Source organism: Nyctereutes procyonoides, unplaced genomic scaffold (assembly GCF_905146905.1).
Source record: "Nyctereutes procyonoides isolate TBG_1078 unplaced genomic scaffold, NYPRO_anot_genome, whole genome shotgun sequence".
Classification (NCBI taxonomy): domain Eukaryota; kingdom Metazoa; phylum Chordata; class Mammalia; order Carnivora; family Canidae; genus Nyctereutes; species Nyctereutes procyonoides.
In genome coordinates, this window is record NW_026575120.1 from 5,056,927 (window position 1) to 5,074,403 (window position 17,477).

General features: G+C 42.0%; 1 protein-coding gene across 2 annotated transcripts in view; it reads right to left on the reverse strand.

Moving 5' to 3' along the window:
- Positions 1-17,203, reverse strand: part of TRMT9B (tRNA methyltransferase 9B (putative)) — an 83,980-nt gene extending 66,777 nt beyond the window's left edge. For both annotated transcript variants that reach the window (XM_055335344.1, XM_055335342.1), the window contains exon 1: positions 16,996-17,203. The gene's annotated coding sequence lies outside the window, so the exon portion shown is untranslated. The remainder of the gene's footprint in view (positions 1-16,995) is intronic.
- Positions 17,204-17,477: the final 274 nt, after the last annotated feature.

The following is a 17,477-nucleotide window of genomic DNA, read 5'->3' on the forward strand; positions in this document are numbered from 1 at the left end:
GTCTTATTCCACTTTCCAAATGAGGTTACAGTTTCCTGTAGCTAATACTTTCTAAACTCGGCTGGATTTTTTTAAGATCCCAATCTGTGGAATAGCGTTAATATTGACAGCTGTGGTAAATGTCTAACACACTGAAGTACACTGCAAAGCTCAAAAAGGACTAGGTGAGGGCAACCAACTCTTCTATTTCAATGATGTGTAAGGCTGAGGAAGGCAGCGGGCAGGATGCGAGCAGTGGAGCTCACGCTCACGGGGAAGGAGCCCTGCACCCAAGGCAGAGCCATCAGTGTGCTTTGGGAAAGTGTATAGTACTAGGTGGAGTGAACTACCATGAATGTGCTCTCTTTACTGTCTTGTGTGATAGAGAATACAGTACAATATAAAAATCAGATGCTACTTTAGAAATAAAAAGTGAAGACAGATTACAAACAGGATTACATAAAAAATAGATCTCAGAGTGTAAAATTCAAGGACAGTGAAAGAACAGACAAGTCTGCTTACTAATAATAGATGTCTGCAAACATTAACAGTAAATTTTTTTGTTGTTTTCATACAATTCTATTCACAGAAGTAAAAAATATATATATAGACATATATATGTGTGTGTGTCTATATATATAGAGAGAGAGACACACACACACACAAAGTATATATAGGTAAGAAAATGGAAAACCAAGTACTACTGGAATTATCACCAGGAAAGAACTAATGGTAAGGGATTCTTAGTATCAATTAAGGAGCCTAGGATCCCAAATAATTCTCTCTTTATATATAGAGAGATCCCAGATGGAAATCCAGCTATAATCCAGTGAGGGAGGGAGTTTGGTTTTCCAAATGGAGGAACTGGCTTCCATGCTGACTCTCTGTGACACTGGTCAGGTGAGGCCAGCATAGTTAATAAATGGCACGGTGTATACCCATCATGCCGCAGCTCTTCTGGTAACTAACAGGCATTGTTAAATTGGAAAAATGTGCTTCTGGTGTCCCCTGTGAGACCCAGAGCTTGACCCAGAGTCAAGCTTTCTGGACTGCCTGTCCTCACCATCCTGAGGATTGGTGCCTCCCAGAGGGCACAGCTGAACACCGAGTCAACATGTGGCCATCAGTTCACACCTCGAAATGTCACTCTGTCCAAGATGCCTCTTAACCTGACTGCAGTTCATTAAAAATTCAGACCTCAGAGTAGAGAACATGAAGAGATTTGGGCACTTAATTAGAAGCTACAGTAGCTCTCCATGACAAAGATATCAGAAATTGATAAAGGATCAATGTTTGCTTATGAGAGGAAGATTCCAAAGAGCAAGCCTATGGCTTTCTAGATTAAAGGAACAGAAAGCAGGAAAATCTGCTCATTTTGTTCCCCTTCCCAAGCTCCTCTTCATCAATCAGGCAGCCTCCCAGGAAAGTCACATGTCTCTGCAGACCTTGATAGTTTCTTAGTGTGTGTATGTCTTTTGTGATTTGGAGAGCATCCCATTTAAAATAGAAATTCATCTTTGTCACTTTTTTTAGAAGCTGTATTACAAGGTCCTAGAGCCTATACAATAACGTGTAACAATGCTTCACAACAGATTCAAAATTCGTTAATCACTTAGTCCGTTACTACTTTCATATCGACTACTTTCATATTTACATTTCCATTGTAAAATGGAATTAAGGTGGTGTTCTAAAAACATATTTAATACTCTGCTGGCATTCTAAGTGGATGAATGACTGTAATTCTACTCTGAGAGTGACAGTTTCCATACTTAATTAACAAGAGAAGTTGAAAACTCAGGAGGCTTTGCCTTCCCTGGAAATTACTGATGTTAAAGGGCAGCTTTCATTAGAAAGGAATACACTTAGGTCTAGTGCATTAGTGGAGAAAAATTTAAAATAATCTACGTTGGTCAAATGCTAATAGGAAAAATTCGTTTGAATGTCAGTTTCTCCACAAGAAAAACCTCCAGGGTGAGCAAGTCATCAGTGTCATTGTTCCTAGGACCTCACTGTGGTCTGATGAGCTTCAGGCTGTGTCCAAGGATTCAGATAGGGTGGGAGTCGAGAATATAACTTTGAAGCCCTAAGATGCAAAGGTCAAACCTAGCTCTGCCACTGCCTTGTCCCATTTGTTTCAGAGACTCTGGGTGTTTTTTAACATATGCTTTTGCCCAGCATACTAGTATTTAATTTAAATGATCAAGGATTTCAGGGCACTGCACAGATTTTTAGATGGTCATTTCAGGGAGAAATCAAATACAGGAAATAATTTACCTAGGACCCTAGAGCGAGCCATGTTCCTTGAACATGGAACCCACAGAACATTCCTGCTTCTCAATCCAATTTTTCATGTACTGTAAGGTTTATTTTCATGCTACCTAAAATTGTACTACTTATACCTCCCATACCTCTGGAGTATTAACCATCGGTGTGTGTCCTGATGAAGAATGTTACGTGATCCTAAAAATGCCTTTAACGTTATATGAGGATTCTATTATTGTAACGTAAAATCGAAAAGGAGACTGTAAACGAGGTAATGAACATAGTGTGACCTCTATTTCTTGCTCCTGTGATCTGGGGAAATGAAGCTTTTAGCCCAACTCCTGAACAAGGAAGCTCAGCCCATCTCTGAGGGAGGACTCCCCTCATCAACCACTGAGCCACCCAGGCATCCCTAGAGGTCAGTTTTAATAAAAGCCTGTATTTTGGGACACCTGGGTGGCTCAGCAGTTGAGAGTCTGCCTCCAGCTCAGGGTGTGATCCCAGGGTCCTGGGATCAAGTGCTGCATCAGGCTCCTTGCAGGGAGCCTCCTTCTCCCTCTGCCTATGACTCTGCCTCTCTCTGTGTCTCTCATGAATAAATAAATATTTTTTAAAAACCGGTATCACATAATTTAACATTAAAATTCCTGAGGTTGATCAAGGTATTATTTATTTTAATGACTTTTATGGAAATCTTTCTAACCTAATACACATATTTTTGATGCCTTTCTAAATAGCCTATAAATGACTTGTTTTTAAATTGGTAACATAGAGGCTAAGTATGACAAAATATTAAAGTAGAGTGATGCTCTCCAGGGCTTCGTAGAGCATCTGCATTTACACTGAGTGGCATTAGGCTTTGAGTGCTTCTTAACCGTTTCTCTGTCCTCTCCCACCGTCGGCACTTTTCCCTCTGTCTTTTACTCAGCCTAACAGAAACCAGACAACTAAATCTTTTGAGATCCTGCCTAAAATATGAACGAAAGACTTTTGGGTCATCAGAGGGATCGGCTCTGGATAAACCAATTTGGTGCCATCTGACCACTCTTATGTCTTCTTGGTTCTGAGTTGTGATCTGGATGCTGGGAAAGGCTGCGGCACCTGTGACCTCCTGCCAAGGCCCTGGGTCCTGGCCTTCTGACTGGCAGGCTTTTGCTTTGCAACCAGAGCTCCCTGACACATCTCCTTGCTGTGTCTGCTTCAGTGCTAATTCTGTTTCATTACCTGAGCTCCTAGCTGGGATCTTGTTGTTGCTTCTGTGGTCTGCAGCAACCCATACCTGCTTAGTACCTATGAAAACTGATGCAGTGCTAGGGTTTGAATGTTTACATCATGCACAGAGGCTTTCCATTCCAAGTAAGTGCCACAATTATGAAAGCTGCACACAAGTAGGAAATAGGCCAGCTAAAAGAATGGTCTAATTTGCAGGCAGCTTACATTGTATTTTGTAAGAATATGTTTGACATTTTAAGCTTTGCTGTGGCAGTAAATTGTACTTCTTCTAGCAGCAGGAGTTATTAAGTCTGTGCCCAGAATAAACCAGACTGTTTTGAAAAGTTTAATTTTTTTCAGTTTTCATACCTCATTTTATAACTGTGTTTGTCTCTTCAGAGATAAGCCTATGAGGAGACACAGTCCATTATTTCTAATTTTAAATAATAAATGCCATTTTATAATCTCCTTCAAAAAAATATGAGTTCTGACTCAAAATTAAAAATAAATAAGACAGGGGATCCCTGGGTGGCTCAGCGGTTTAGCGCCTGGCTTCGGCACAGGGCATGATCCTGGAGACCTGGGATTGAGTCCCATGTCGGGCTCCCTGCATGGGGCCTGCTTCTCCCTCTGCCTGTGTCTCTGCCTCTTGCTCTCTATGTCTCTCAAGAATAAATAAATAAAATATTTTTTAAAAATTTAAAAAATAAAAATAAATAAGACAAAAGATTTAACCTGAAGCTCCTACGGCTGATAGAAGTATTTCTTGGTGATGGCCATCCAGTACGTAATGGGATCTAGGATGCCATCTTCATGGTCTGAATGTTTGTGTCTCCCCCTAAATTCCTATGTTGAAGTTCTAACTCCGAATGTGGCTGTATTTGAAGCTGGGGCTAACAAGGAGGTAACTAAGGTTAAATGAAGTCATGAGGGTGGGAGCCCTTATAATGTCCTTATAAGAAAAGACACCTGAGGGGCACCTGCCATGCTCAGTAGAGAGTGCATCTCTTAGTCTTGGGGTTGAGTCCAAGCTCCACATTGGATGTGGAGCCTACTTAGAAACACAAATCCAAGCAAAGACACTGGAGAACGCTCTCTCCATGTGCACACAGAGGAAAGGTCACGTGAGGGCCCAGCAAGAAGGTAGCTATCTGGAAACCAGAAAGAAGGCTCTTACCAGAAAATAGATTGGTGGCCACCCTCATCTGGGACTTGCCAGTTCCAGAACTGTGAGAAAATAAATATCTACTGGTTAAGCCACCCAGTCTGTGGTCTTCTGTTATGGTCACCCACCCCGACTAAAACACCATCTATTTTGTAACATGCACAATTATTGTGCCAAGAAAGTTGATGACATGCCATCAATGGTAAGATGCACCCCAATACCTATGATGTTAAAACATGAAATGTTAAAAAAAATTGAAATACAATATTTTAGAAAATTAGTTTTTAAATAACACAAATCATGAAGATGACAATACTGCCTTGAGTTTTTTCACACAGCTTTTTCTTTAGAAAGGCCAAGAGTTTGCTTCAGTCACCTGATCTCTGTTTTACGGCCTCCTAAACTGTTAGAAAATTAGATGCTGCAGAGCTCATGGATGAGAAAACTCGAGCCAAAAATGGGCAGACAGATATAAAACCAAAGCTTAAAGTTGTATCGTTTGCACTGAGAACCTAATTCAATTTCCCCAGAAAGCCTGAGATGTCTACAAAACAGTGTCTTACCAGCGCCAACTCTGCTCCTACTTCACTAAGAAAAATGCAGATTTCTTCATTCTCTCTCCATGCCATCCCCAAGTCTCCTACATTCCTTATCGTCCCCAGGATTGTCAGATGCCTCTCAAAGACCAGCATTTCTCTACTGATGTCATCTTTCCTTGCCTTGGGCCCATCCTCTCTCTCCATCTGCAGCCACTCCCCTGTCCTAAGAGCGGCCTGCGTGCCTTGCCTACCTCCTTGTCCCTTATCTCAACCCACGGCAGCCTGCCTTCTGTAGAACACTGCTCAATCTTAACAGTCCCTCCAGTTTCCCTGCCACAGGCTCCTAACACTAGGTTTTATAGCAACATCACAGTTTTGAGAAAAACTGTGGTTAAATTGCACAGGATGGTGGTTCTGCTGGCACTTCAAGGACACCGACAGACCAGAATATACTCTTTCTGAAGCATCTGGTCACCCAAAAGGCAGGAAGCCTTGCCCAGACATTGCTGCCCAGGTGAAGGACCCCGATGCTGAGCAAGACACAAGACAAGGTGGGCATAAGGACCAACAGAAATAGCATCATGCTGAGACGGGGATCAAGAAAGACGTCAGCTGTATGTGGAAAGAGCTTTAAGTTCTCTGTCACAGTAGGTGAAACCATGAGAGACTCTTAACCATAGGAAACAAACTTAGAGTTGTGGGAAGGGTAAGGGGTGGGGCAATGGGGTAACTGGGTGATAGACATTAAGGAGGGCACGTGATGGGATGAGCCTGGGTGGTATATGCAACTGACGAATCACCTATCCCTCCGAAACTAAGATGACATTGTATGTTAATTAACTGAATTTAAATTTAAAAATCAGAATTAAAAAATAAAAACAAAAACCTGATGCCACTGGTGTCACTTATAAATACCTAAAGGCCAACTGGTAAAGAAAAGAAAACTATATAAGCTTCTTGAGGACTAGAATCCACACATGTACTGATTCTACAAGTCCAGAGGTCCAGCAAACCACACTGCAGCCTAGTTTAAATAAGCAGATCCAGGAAAACACTTGGTCCCAGCTTTGTCTAAAGCAGCTGTTGCAGAGAGTATTCAATAACATGTATAAATGCTTTGGTGATTACTATTTGCCTACAATAAAAATTTCCATGTCAAAACAGAACACGGTTTTTTCTCCATTGTTTTATTGGCCAAGTATTCTTTGATGTCCTGTTTCAGTGGATGAATCATAATACCCAGCGCACTGGGCATCATTCAAAACCCCAAACTGTGTGGTTAAAAGTTTACAAGCTGACAGTTGAGTCAACGAGGCATACCTTGCCTACAAGCCAGAGAGCCAGCGTTAGGCTGATCTGCTTTTAGCTGCACAAGTGGTGGGATTTCTAGTAGTTTCTGCTGCTTGGAGATTCACTATCATTGTGAAGTGGTATGCTACACATAAAACCAACAATTTTATGCCAGAATGCATCATCTCAATGAGAATTAAAAGCTTCTGGGTGGACGTACTGCCAATACATTTCAAAAGGTCCAAATTTTCATGAGTAGGACAGATTATAAGACAAAAGAGCATAAGTTACTTTGGAAAAAAAAATCCAGCTCAACATTCTGCTTACAGGTTTCTACATATACTGCATATCTGGGTGTGCATGTGTGTCTATACAGCTTTTCTAATGTGTATGGTCTGGTGCGGTTTGCCATAGCTCTGTAGGAATACAGCATTCCTTGCTAGAAATACAAGAGCTAGATCTGCATTTCTGCCCACTTGGGTGCAAATACTCAAGACCTTCCTGCAGAGGAGAGCCAACATGGAGAATCCCAGCAGTGTACACAGTGGGGAAAAAACGATGGCAGACAGTTGGTGGGACTTGGTGAATGGCTGGGCAGCTTCAGGACCCACATCTTTTCTGGTGTCAGGTGTGTCGATGGATTTCATGGGTCCAGACCCAAGTCTTTAACTAATATGGAAGGAAGTTGTTTGCTCAGAAGTCTGATTGTGTGCATCTTCCTCCTCTGCTAAGAGCTTGAGTGAAAAGCCTGCACCCAAGGTATAGTGTCGCTGATTAGATGTTTCAGCTGGGAATAGATGACAGGACTGCTTTCACTTCCTTGCTTCATTGGCTTGGAGCCATGTTCCCTGAACTTGACATGCCATCACCTGGACCCCTGCAGGTAACATTTTCTACATCTTCTATTCCAGCACCAGGTGAAGTATGTATTAATTTTTTAAGACACATTTTATGCAATTTTTAACTAACATCTTGCATTGCTGTGGGACATTGGTTAAAACTATGAACCAATATTGATATATTATTATTAACAAATGTCCATAGTTTATATTAGGGTTCACTCTTGGTATTCTTCTGTTCTGTGGGGTTTGCCAAATACAAGATGTCACATGTCCATAATTATAGTATCATTCGGAATAGTTTCACGTTTCCATTATTGATCTCCTATACTCCCCGCCCAAGAATCCTGGAAATCACTGGCCTTTTTACTTAGTCCAGACTCATATAGTACTCTTTCCAGAATCTCATATAGTTGGAACTATACAGTATTTAGTCTTTTCTGACTGGTTTCTTTTACTTAACAATATTTATTTAAGATTCCTTCATTTCTTTTCACAGCTTAGTAAATATTTTCACCATTGAATATCATTCTATTGTATGGATATACCACAGTCTATCTGGTCACCTACTGAAGGACATGTTGGTTATTTGCAATTTGGGGATGTTTATGTTATAAACACCTGTTTGCAGGTTTTCATGTGGACTTGCCTGATAGTATTTCAGTCCCCACTGATACAGGTGTGGTCTGATGAGAACAGACCGTGGGTACTATTCATTCTGAAAAGCTGTAAGATATTCACTTTGGGTCCATTTTTCTCAAAGCTCCTTAGTACCTGTGGGGCTGTCAGCTACCATTTCTGATTGGCAGATTAACCTCTGCTGATGTATTTTCTGAAACATGGCTATTATCAGTGACCAAAAATGTATCCTCAAGGCTGCTGTTACAGATGAATTAGTTTCTTTATTGACTCCAGAGAGGGTTGACATCTGCCACAGAGACACAGAGGGAAATGTGGCAATTCCTTTTTTGTTCCAGACATGTCAACATTACTTCCCAGCTCTATAAATCCCTAGTGGAAATAAAGTGCTTAAAATTTCAGATGATAAGTTATATTTTGATGCTTCTATTTCCATGAAGGGATTATCTAAGTTCATATCAGATGTACCAATGTTCTTGACATTGACTTTTTGATATCTACTTTTATAGCCAAAAGAAGAACATTCTTCTCAGTATCTAGAAAGTCCACATTCCCCTGTAGCCTGTCTCCTTTCAGCTCAGCTTCCACATCAACAGATGGTGGTTAGTTCTGTTGCCCGTTTCCAGGAAGTTCATGGTCTTCTGTGTTACAAAGATGTTCGAGGTCACATGGAGCCTACTGTTGTTCAATCTCATGCTGTTATTTTCTGGTTCTTTATGCTGCTGAAGGCCATTCACTTGACTCAGATTCTGACGGTCTAAATGCCAGCCCTTTTTCCTTAGAAACATCTGTGATCGATGCATCATGGTAGTGGAGACAGAAAAACTGGCTTCCTTTCTTGTGTGGAGATGGAATTTGAACCCCTACGTGCTTTTTTTAGCAGGCAGTTTCTTGAAATTGTCTGTATCAACTGATTTTTCTAACGAATTCTGTAGAGGCATAGCCAGACTCCAGTCTAACAGAGTACTGTATTGAAATAGTATGACTGGAAAGATTCTATAATGGAAAAGAATGTTCTTTTTCCCTCTATTTTTAATTTCTCCATTTAAAAATCAATATTGTGGGTATACATCCAAAAGGATGGAAAGAAAAGGCTCACAGACGTATGTGTACACCCATGTTCATAGTAGCATTATTCACAAGAGCCAAAGGTGGAAGCAATTTAAGTATCCATCTACAAATGAATAGATTTTTAAAAATGTGGAAATAAATATAGTGGAAAAATAGCCATCATTAAAAAGAAAGGAAACTCTGATACATGCTACAACATGGATAAAGCCTGAGGACATTATGCTAAGTGAAATAACCCAGTCGCAAAAGATCAGCCTATTACTCCACTAATGTAATGCACCCGGAGTGGTCAGATTCACAGAGACAGGAAGTAGAATGGTGGTTGCCAGGAGTGAAGGGAGTGAAGGGGAGAGGTGAATGGGGACTTACTGTTTAAAAGGTACACTTTCAAGAAGGCGAGACGATAAAAAATCTGGAGATGAATGATGATAATTGCACAATATGAATATACTTAATGCTTCTGAACTGTATACCTCAAGATGGTTTAAATCTACATTTTATCTTATGTATATATTACCACAATTTTTAAGAAATCAATATTGCAGTTAACACAGTAATGTTACACAACCCACTATCTTAATCTTGGGTGACCATAAATCCTGGTTCGCTTGCCTCTGTCCCCATTTCTGCTTCTTTTCCCAGGGCAATCACTAGTAGTGCCCCTTTCACTCTTAAAAGTGTCCCAGATTGAGCAACAAGTCATCTGATCACTCTAGATCTATTTCACAATTGCATATATCATTGCATTGACATTTTCAATTTGTAAATGTCTTAACATTCAGGATGTGCTTGCATTTTCTCAAATACTCTATAAATTCAATGTCCTATAGAATATTATGGGTTCTGATCTTTTTTTTTTTTTTGAAACTTAAAACAACATCCATTTATTCACAGTTCTGTAGGTCTGAAGCTTGGAACATGGCTGAGTTTCCTGTACAGGATATGATAAAGCTGTAATTAAGATATTGGTCAGGCCAAGCTGTCGCCCAGAGGCTCTGGGGAAAAGTCTACTTCCAAGCCCATTTTTGGAATTGAATTCAATTTCTTGTAGTTGTAGGATGGAAGTCCCTGATAGCACTGAGGCCCCCTTTCCTTGCTACCACCCTTGACCTTTTTTAATTCTGAACGTTGACTAAAGTACCATAAAGCAGTCCTCTTTTCTTACAAACTCACTATGTCTTTAAACACTAAAACCCTCTAACTTGTGACAAGCTCACTTCAGTTTCTGTAGGTTAAAGGGACCAGATAAAAGGCCCAGTCCAAGACAGTTGACATTTTTTTGTCTCTTTTTTGTTTTAGCTGCCTTTTTTGTTGTTTTGCTATTATTAAAAATATCCATAGATATTCTTTGAAGTCAGAAATACATCTGTTTTTCAATTAACTCTGCTTTTTACCTGACCATGAGAAAATCCCCCACTTGTTCCTTGAGAAAGCCACTGTTTTCCATACTGATGATAAGAGTACCATATTACCCACCAACCCTTTCTCTCTTTTTTTTTTTAATTTATTTATGATAGTCACAGAGAGAGAGAGAGAGAGAGGCAGAGACACAGGCAGAGGGAGAAGGAGGTTCCATGCACCGGGAGCCCGATGTGGGATTCGATCCCAGGTCTCCAGGATTGTGCCCTGGGCCAAAGGCAGGCACCAAACCGCTGCGCCACCCAGGGATCCCCCACCAACCCTTTCTTACCGACTCCCCCAAAGGATCCGTCTCTCAAAGGCAGAGCCATCTATCTTTAGCTCCCAGCAACAAGAACCACCAAAGGAGATTCTTGACATCCACATCTTGAGTCAGTGACTAAACAATCATTCAATGATGTTCAAATACTAGTCTTGTTTATCCTCAAATTTTGCTTTAAAAAATAAACCAAAAAACTATGCTTTCTCTACCCACCTCCTGCTTCAACTTAGCCTATCAATGATCTAACTAACCAGAGAGTGAGTTCAGATTTGGATGTTCTTCTACTTTATAATACATGGAAAATTGAGAGATTTTGATTTTCAATCCATAAAAGGAGTTATGTCCTACAGCTTAATCTGCAACTAAGCTCCATATAGCCAAAGATAAGAACTCATCCTCCTTATCATCCAGTGGGAGGGAAATCCAGGTTTTTTTTTTTTTTTTTGCATGTTTACTCAAAAATGAATGAAAGAGACAAACTGTGGGAAGGGGGAATCAGAGATCATAATGTGTTACCATAACATAGATTAATGCTACTTACTTTCCCTTACAATTAATCAAATAATGTAAATGAAATGAATGAAAACCGTGTAATATTAGATTCAAACAGTTCCCTCCTGAGAATATACTGTAAGTGGGGCTTGGCGGGGGCTCAGGATGGAAGACAGTGGATTGGTCTTGAAGCCACATTTACAGAGCAAGAGCACTGTTTTGGTGGCTTGAGTGGAGGGGCTAAACTCTTGGTGTCACCACTGGACTTGGAAGAACATATTCATATTATAGTGTGGTTGATCCCAGGAAGCGTTTGTAATTCTGCATTTAAACTGCTTTCATCACCTCCTGGAGACGGTATCTCAATGGAGTGTTGCCTTTTGAGATGAAAAAATTAATTAAAAATAGGTATACGTCATAGAATGACAAATTCACTGAGTTACCCCATTTGTTTCAGCTACTCTGCTCTCATTTTCTAGCTCCAAATATCAGAGGCAAATATAAAATGACTTCATTCAATAAGCAAGATTCATTCCTAGATGTGCTAATGGAATTTCTGACTGCCGATAAATGATAATTTATTACATAGTGATAGCAAAGATTCAACCACATTTACTGAATGGTTAGCAAAAACAAACAAACACAGAATCTAACGAGCACTGGGGTATGAAATAAGTGATTAGAGTCAATACTCCAATTCTAATCTCCAAATAACAGGTCATCTCTAACTTTGTAATCCTTAAAAAAAAAGAAAAGAAAAGAAAAAGAAAAAAACACCGTTCAAGTTATAGGATAAAGAAAAATTCGGTACAAACACAGATACATAGATAATGCATCGAATGAAAGAGCCAGCCTGCCAGGAGGTATTTCTCTTATGAGACACCGCATTCTCCCTTTGTAGCACTATGCATTAAACATAGGCTGTCTGGGACTTTGGTGGGAAGGACTTTTTTAGGTATCAATTCTCCTGGTATTTGACTTTGATGACTAAACTGAAACAAAGGAATATTATTTCACATTCAAGCAGAACCACATGCCGAGGCAGGTGCTTGGTAATTTTTAGTTATTTATTTGCCTGATGCTTTTTCCAGCAATTTCGACTATAATGACTATAATATCCATCTGTTTGAAATGGAAATTGGTTAGCAACTAGATCCTTTTTGGATTCTTACAATATATCACCTACCTGCTTAGAATGAAATATGCCACCTAAGGCTCTGATGAAATACGTTTTAGATATGTGCAAGACGTGACGGGGTGTCACTCCGCATTCATTCCAGTCTCCTCCAAGGGTGAAATCCTCCATCTGGGAGGCTGGAAAGGTGTAAACTACATTTCCCAGAATTCCTTGCAGCAAGAGCCTGGGCACAGATGAGCTTCTGCTGATGAGCTGGGTGAGAAGGGAGGGAGAGGGTGTATAAAAAATATATGTTTGCAAATTTGTTTCTGTTGTTGGTAGCTGTGTTCAGTCACTGGCTTCCTGGGTGGAGTGGCACTTCGTGGCAGCTTCTCTGATCACTGTGCTCTTGATTGTCAGCAGCTCCATTGGTGGCCCTGATTCCCAACCTCCACGTGGTGGCAATGATGGCAACAGCCCTGGGGGCCCAGTTCAGCTGTGCTGTCTGGGTGTCATCCCTCGATCTCAGCCTCAGCCCTTTTCTCTCCTTTCAGTGGCAACCTTTTCTTCCAACCTTCCTGCGAGCACCCAGTTCCCATATGAAGCCCCTTTCTGCTTACAGTAGTTAGGGTAGTTTCTATTCGCCGCCGCCTCCAGGTACAGGGAAGAAGGGACTGATGAGGGCATTCAGTGCACAAAACAGCAGGTCTGATGCCTGGGGATAACTGCAAGAAGGAAAAAGCTTGTAGCCTTCTGACATCTGCGGTTATCCATGAAGAACAGGAGAAAGGTCAAGGGCCATGCTGTCCAGAACTACCCAAAATGAGACCAACACCCTACGGACTGAGGTTAAAGGCTGAGAACTAATTATGGGGACCCCTAGAGAGAGAAAGAAACATAAAGGAAAAAATGACAAAGGAGAGAGGAAGGAAAAAGAAGGGAATAGGTAATAACAGTGAATAAAACCATGCATATGGGGAAGAGAATCAGATACCAAATCCTTCACTGAGTTTGCCTGGATGGTGCGGGAGAGCAACCCACCAAGGATGCATGCTGCTTCCTGCCACGGCCCCGCAGGCCCATGTCACATTTTCTCAGAGCTGGGCTCAGGCTCCTCACACACGGACTCAGGAGGGCTTTCCAGGGGTGAAATACAAGTGAATCACTCCCTACAGCTCCTGAATAGATATATAGATTCAAACTGGATAAATAGGCATATTTTGTGTATTTCCAGCTCTGCTCTGTACATGTATAGAACAAATAGATTTGCATACATGTATACGGGGGAGCTAGAAACATGTAAAATATGTATATTAAACTAAGATCTATTAGATTTTTAAAAAGAAAATTGATCCCAATTGTTTTAAAGTCGGATGATGAGTAATGCAAAGAGCTGACAAATGAGTCAGTTATGGTAAATATTGGTTTAGGTTCTGATCGACTTTACAAAATGATTGTAAACATCTTTTTTATAATTTAATAGTCGTCTGAAAGCCTAAAGTAAGTTGTTTACACAGAACAAGAGTTCTACTAACATTGTAATCTTTAATATAAAAGAAAAGAAAATGTGTCACACAGGCTGGGCCTACTGTCCCTGCCTCACTGACAACATTGACCCTTCTTTGAAGATATCTGTGTTCTCTTTGGCCGGCCCCTACAGTATACCCGCACATGCAGAGTCTCCCTACTGTATATCTGCACATGCAGAGTCGCTGCAGGGCCTCAGCCTTACATATTAAAGGTTCTTTCTTCCCCAAGAAAGGACCATGCTTTATAACCCCAACATCACTGCCTGAAGCAAGCATTCTTAACATCCCTCCCATCACAGGTCAAATTTCCTGTTTCTGCCCTCGACATCTTGCCTGCCTCCCACTGAGCGCAAGGATAGTTACAGATTTACTTACATATTACCAGCAGACATGTATTTTATGAGAGGTGAGACCTGTTTTTCTTGCTATTGTATTCTGAAGGCTCTAGCATGGTACCTTAGGTGCCTAAGCAATGCTGAAGATTGAAAAGCTGAAGGAATGTCATTGCTGCTTCATCTCCAAAGTCCGAATACACAGACTGCAAAATATGTAACTGCCCTCGGGGAAACTAGGAATTATCATTTTACGAGGACCATACTTCTAATGGCATTAATAGAAACTAGCCAATTGCATGTTTACATTCTATTTTGGAATTTCACTCAGTCATCTCTCCCTCCCCTTACTATCTCTTCATTATTTCCAAAAACCACCCACAGGAAATCTCTTTAACCCAGATAAGCCAAAGGCCTGTCTAAAGTGGAGGATATGTAGGTTTGACGGGGTGAGCCTCTCGCTCCCAAAGGACACTAACTACTAGGAGTCTGGTGTATACCACAGTGTATACTATGAGAGCATACTAAGTGTACCGGGACAGGAGAATGACCCATTTACCTCAGCATTCAATGCTACTGTCAGTTACACAGCAACCCTGCACAGGCCCCAGGAGATGACATTTAACTCAAAACATTTTGCCCTGTAGGACTGCTCACGATGTGCTGACTGCACACTCGACATTCCATATAAATTATTCCATTTGCTTCTCACAGGCACATCAGGAAGTCTCATGATGGCCATTTCACAGATGAGGAAATGGCTCAGAGATGGGATTCACTCCAGGTGATCCAATGCAGCCTCTAAATTCCTTCTGTTGAGTGGTTAGAAGTTTGCCTGGACGGGAAGTAAGTACCCAAAGTGAATGATGTCAACTCCTTTGGGATACCTGTTAGCCAGTGGCTCTATGCTAAGTTCTCTCTTAGGACATCAAGAGAAGAAAATCACAAAAGCTGAAGGGCATTCAGCTGGCCATTTAACACTATACTTGCAGACCTTCCAGGGACCAAGCTATACCAGAATCAGGCTCCATTTTTATTCTTTCAGTCTGTTCTTATTTTAAGATTGATTGATTGATTGATTGATTGATTGATTGAATTAGAGAGACTGTGAGTCAGGGGAGGGGCGGAGGGAGAGAATCTTCAAGCAGACTCCCTGCTGAATGTGGAGCCCTACGGAGGGCTCCATCTCATAATTCTGAGATCATGACCTGAGTGGAAACTAAGAGGTCGGCCGCTTAACCAACTGAGCTACCTAGGCGTTTGTTCTTAAATAAATCCCCAGCATCTTAAAACTTTCAAGCCAGTCATCTCAGAGCACTTCCTTGTTTACTCACAAGTAAAAAGGATGGTTGCACAGACAAGTGCGGACAGCCTCATCTCAGCAACACATTAGACCAAGAGCTAAATCACAATGAGAGCTTGACTCAATTCCTATTTAAAATACACACCAGGACATCACCATGCAATAAATACAAAGATTTAGTCGTACGTTTTTCTCAACATCAAGGTCCTGTATATTGCCAAGATTATCTGGTCCTTCCTGCCTTCTTCAAAGCAGTGATAGAGGCTTCATCATAATGTGGTTCAAATTTTGGATACCAGTTCTCTAAAGGTGCACAGGAATTATTCACAGTGACATGTCTACAGGTATTCACATATCCACCTGCCAGAAACACTAAAAGCATTAATACCTTCTTTAGAGTCCTCTTAATCCCCAGTAATATTTGGCTTTAGAAAAATCCACATAAACAGAGACTTAAGATTTATTGGGAAAACACCTCTGCCTCTCCATTTGCAAACAGAATTAACCATCCATAGTATTTTCAATTTCATATCCCACCGGTAAGTAAAATTTTATTAAAACCGTGAACTACCTTGGTGATTTAGATGTATTCAAACACACACTCAAAAAGACAAATTATTTCCGGAGAGCATCATTATGGCAATTGAACCTTTCTAGGGACAGGCTTTCTCTGGAATTAAAAGAAGAGCCTATAGAGAGCTTCCCTTCTCAAATCTGCCCAAAGGCATTAATAAAACAGTAGCCTCTGGAACCGTTCCCTTAGTGAGGAGATGCTTTCCTACTTGTCAAGGGTCTCCTTTAGAAGAAGTCAATGTGCAATCAGTGGCCGTCAGGGAGTCACTTTCACTCCTCTCAAATGATCCTCCCCTCTGAGCTCCTCCAAAGATCCTTCACCAGCACTGGAGAGCCCTTTAAACCGCATTTTCCATCAGGCATCAAGGACAGAAAAACCTACAGTCCTCCCTTCTCTCAACTTCAAACCAAATTAACCATTCATTAGCCAGTAATGTCAAGGATTCCACACTCTGATGAGTCACACGAATAATATTACATTTAGCCACCACCGAAAGGAGTTCAATGTTCAGTGTCAATCGTTGCCTGGAACACTGCTAATAATCCAAACGGTATAGACATTTTCTAGCTCTTTGCCCACACGAAAATGTTCAATATACACAGAAATTCTTGCATACCAACCGATATCAAGCTGTGCACGCAGGTGTTTACAGGCTTCCCCTCTTTCTACACAAAGCGTTTGTATGCTTACAGTATTACCCCTAGGAGCCCAGGGGACACCGCGGCGTGCGCCTCTGGCAAGTATTATGCAAATCCTACCAGCGCGTTTCGAAATTCCTTCTTAAACTGTATTTCTGTCATCGCTTTGACTATTTCACTAAGTTCTTTCAGGTCACCCCCAAAACATCGTGACAAACTTTCTGGCTTTAAGTCATCTCAGCTCACCGCCTCCTGCTAGTTAAAAATCAATCCCCAAGTGGTAGCTTCTACAGGGAGAGAGACACGCGTGCACCCCATGAATACAATTTTCACCTTGAGGTCACCCAACGTGTCCCCCGCAGCTCCGAGCTCCGAGTCCCCCCGGGTTCACGGCCGAAGCGCGCCCCGCAATCCCCCAGCGCGCGGCAGGCTCGCCTGCTCGGGTCACGTCTAAGTTTCCAAGGTAAACAGGTCACTCCGGGCGACTGGAACGACAGAGGAAGGGCGGGAACTCACCTGGGCGGCCAGGCCCCCGACGCGGGGCCCGAGCGCGCCTGGCGACCCGCCGCGCCCCCGGTCCCCGCGCCCCGCGCCCCGCGCCGGCGGCCCCAGGCTGGGCAGGAGGCTCCCGCCGGGCACGGTCGGGGCACGGTCGGGGCACGGTCGGGGCGCGGGCGGCGCCGCGGAGCCCCGCAGTTGCAATGCTCCCCCGGAGCCGGGAAGAGGCAGCCGCTCTTGCATCCGAGCCGGGGGCCCCGCCGGGTGTGACCTGCGCCCCTCGACCTCCTTCGGTGGAGCGGGAGAGCGCGCGCGGG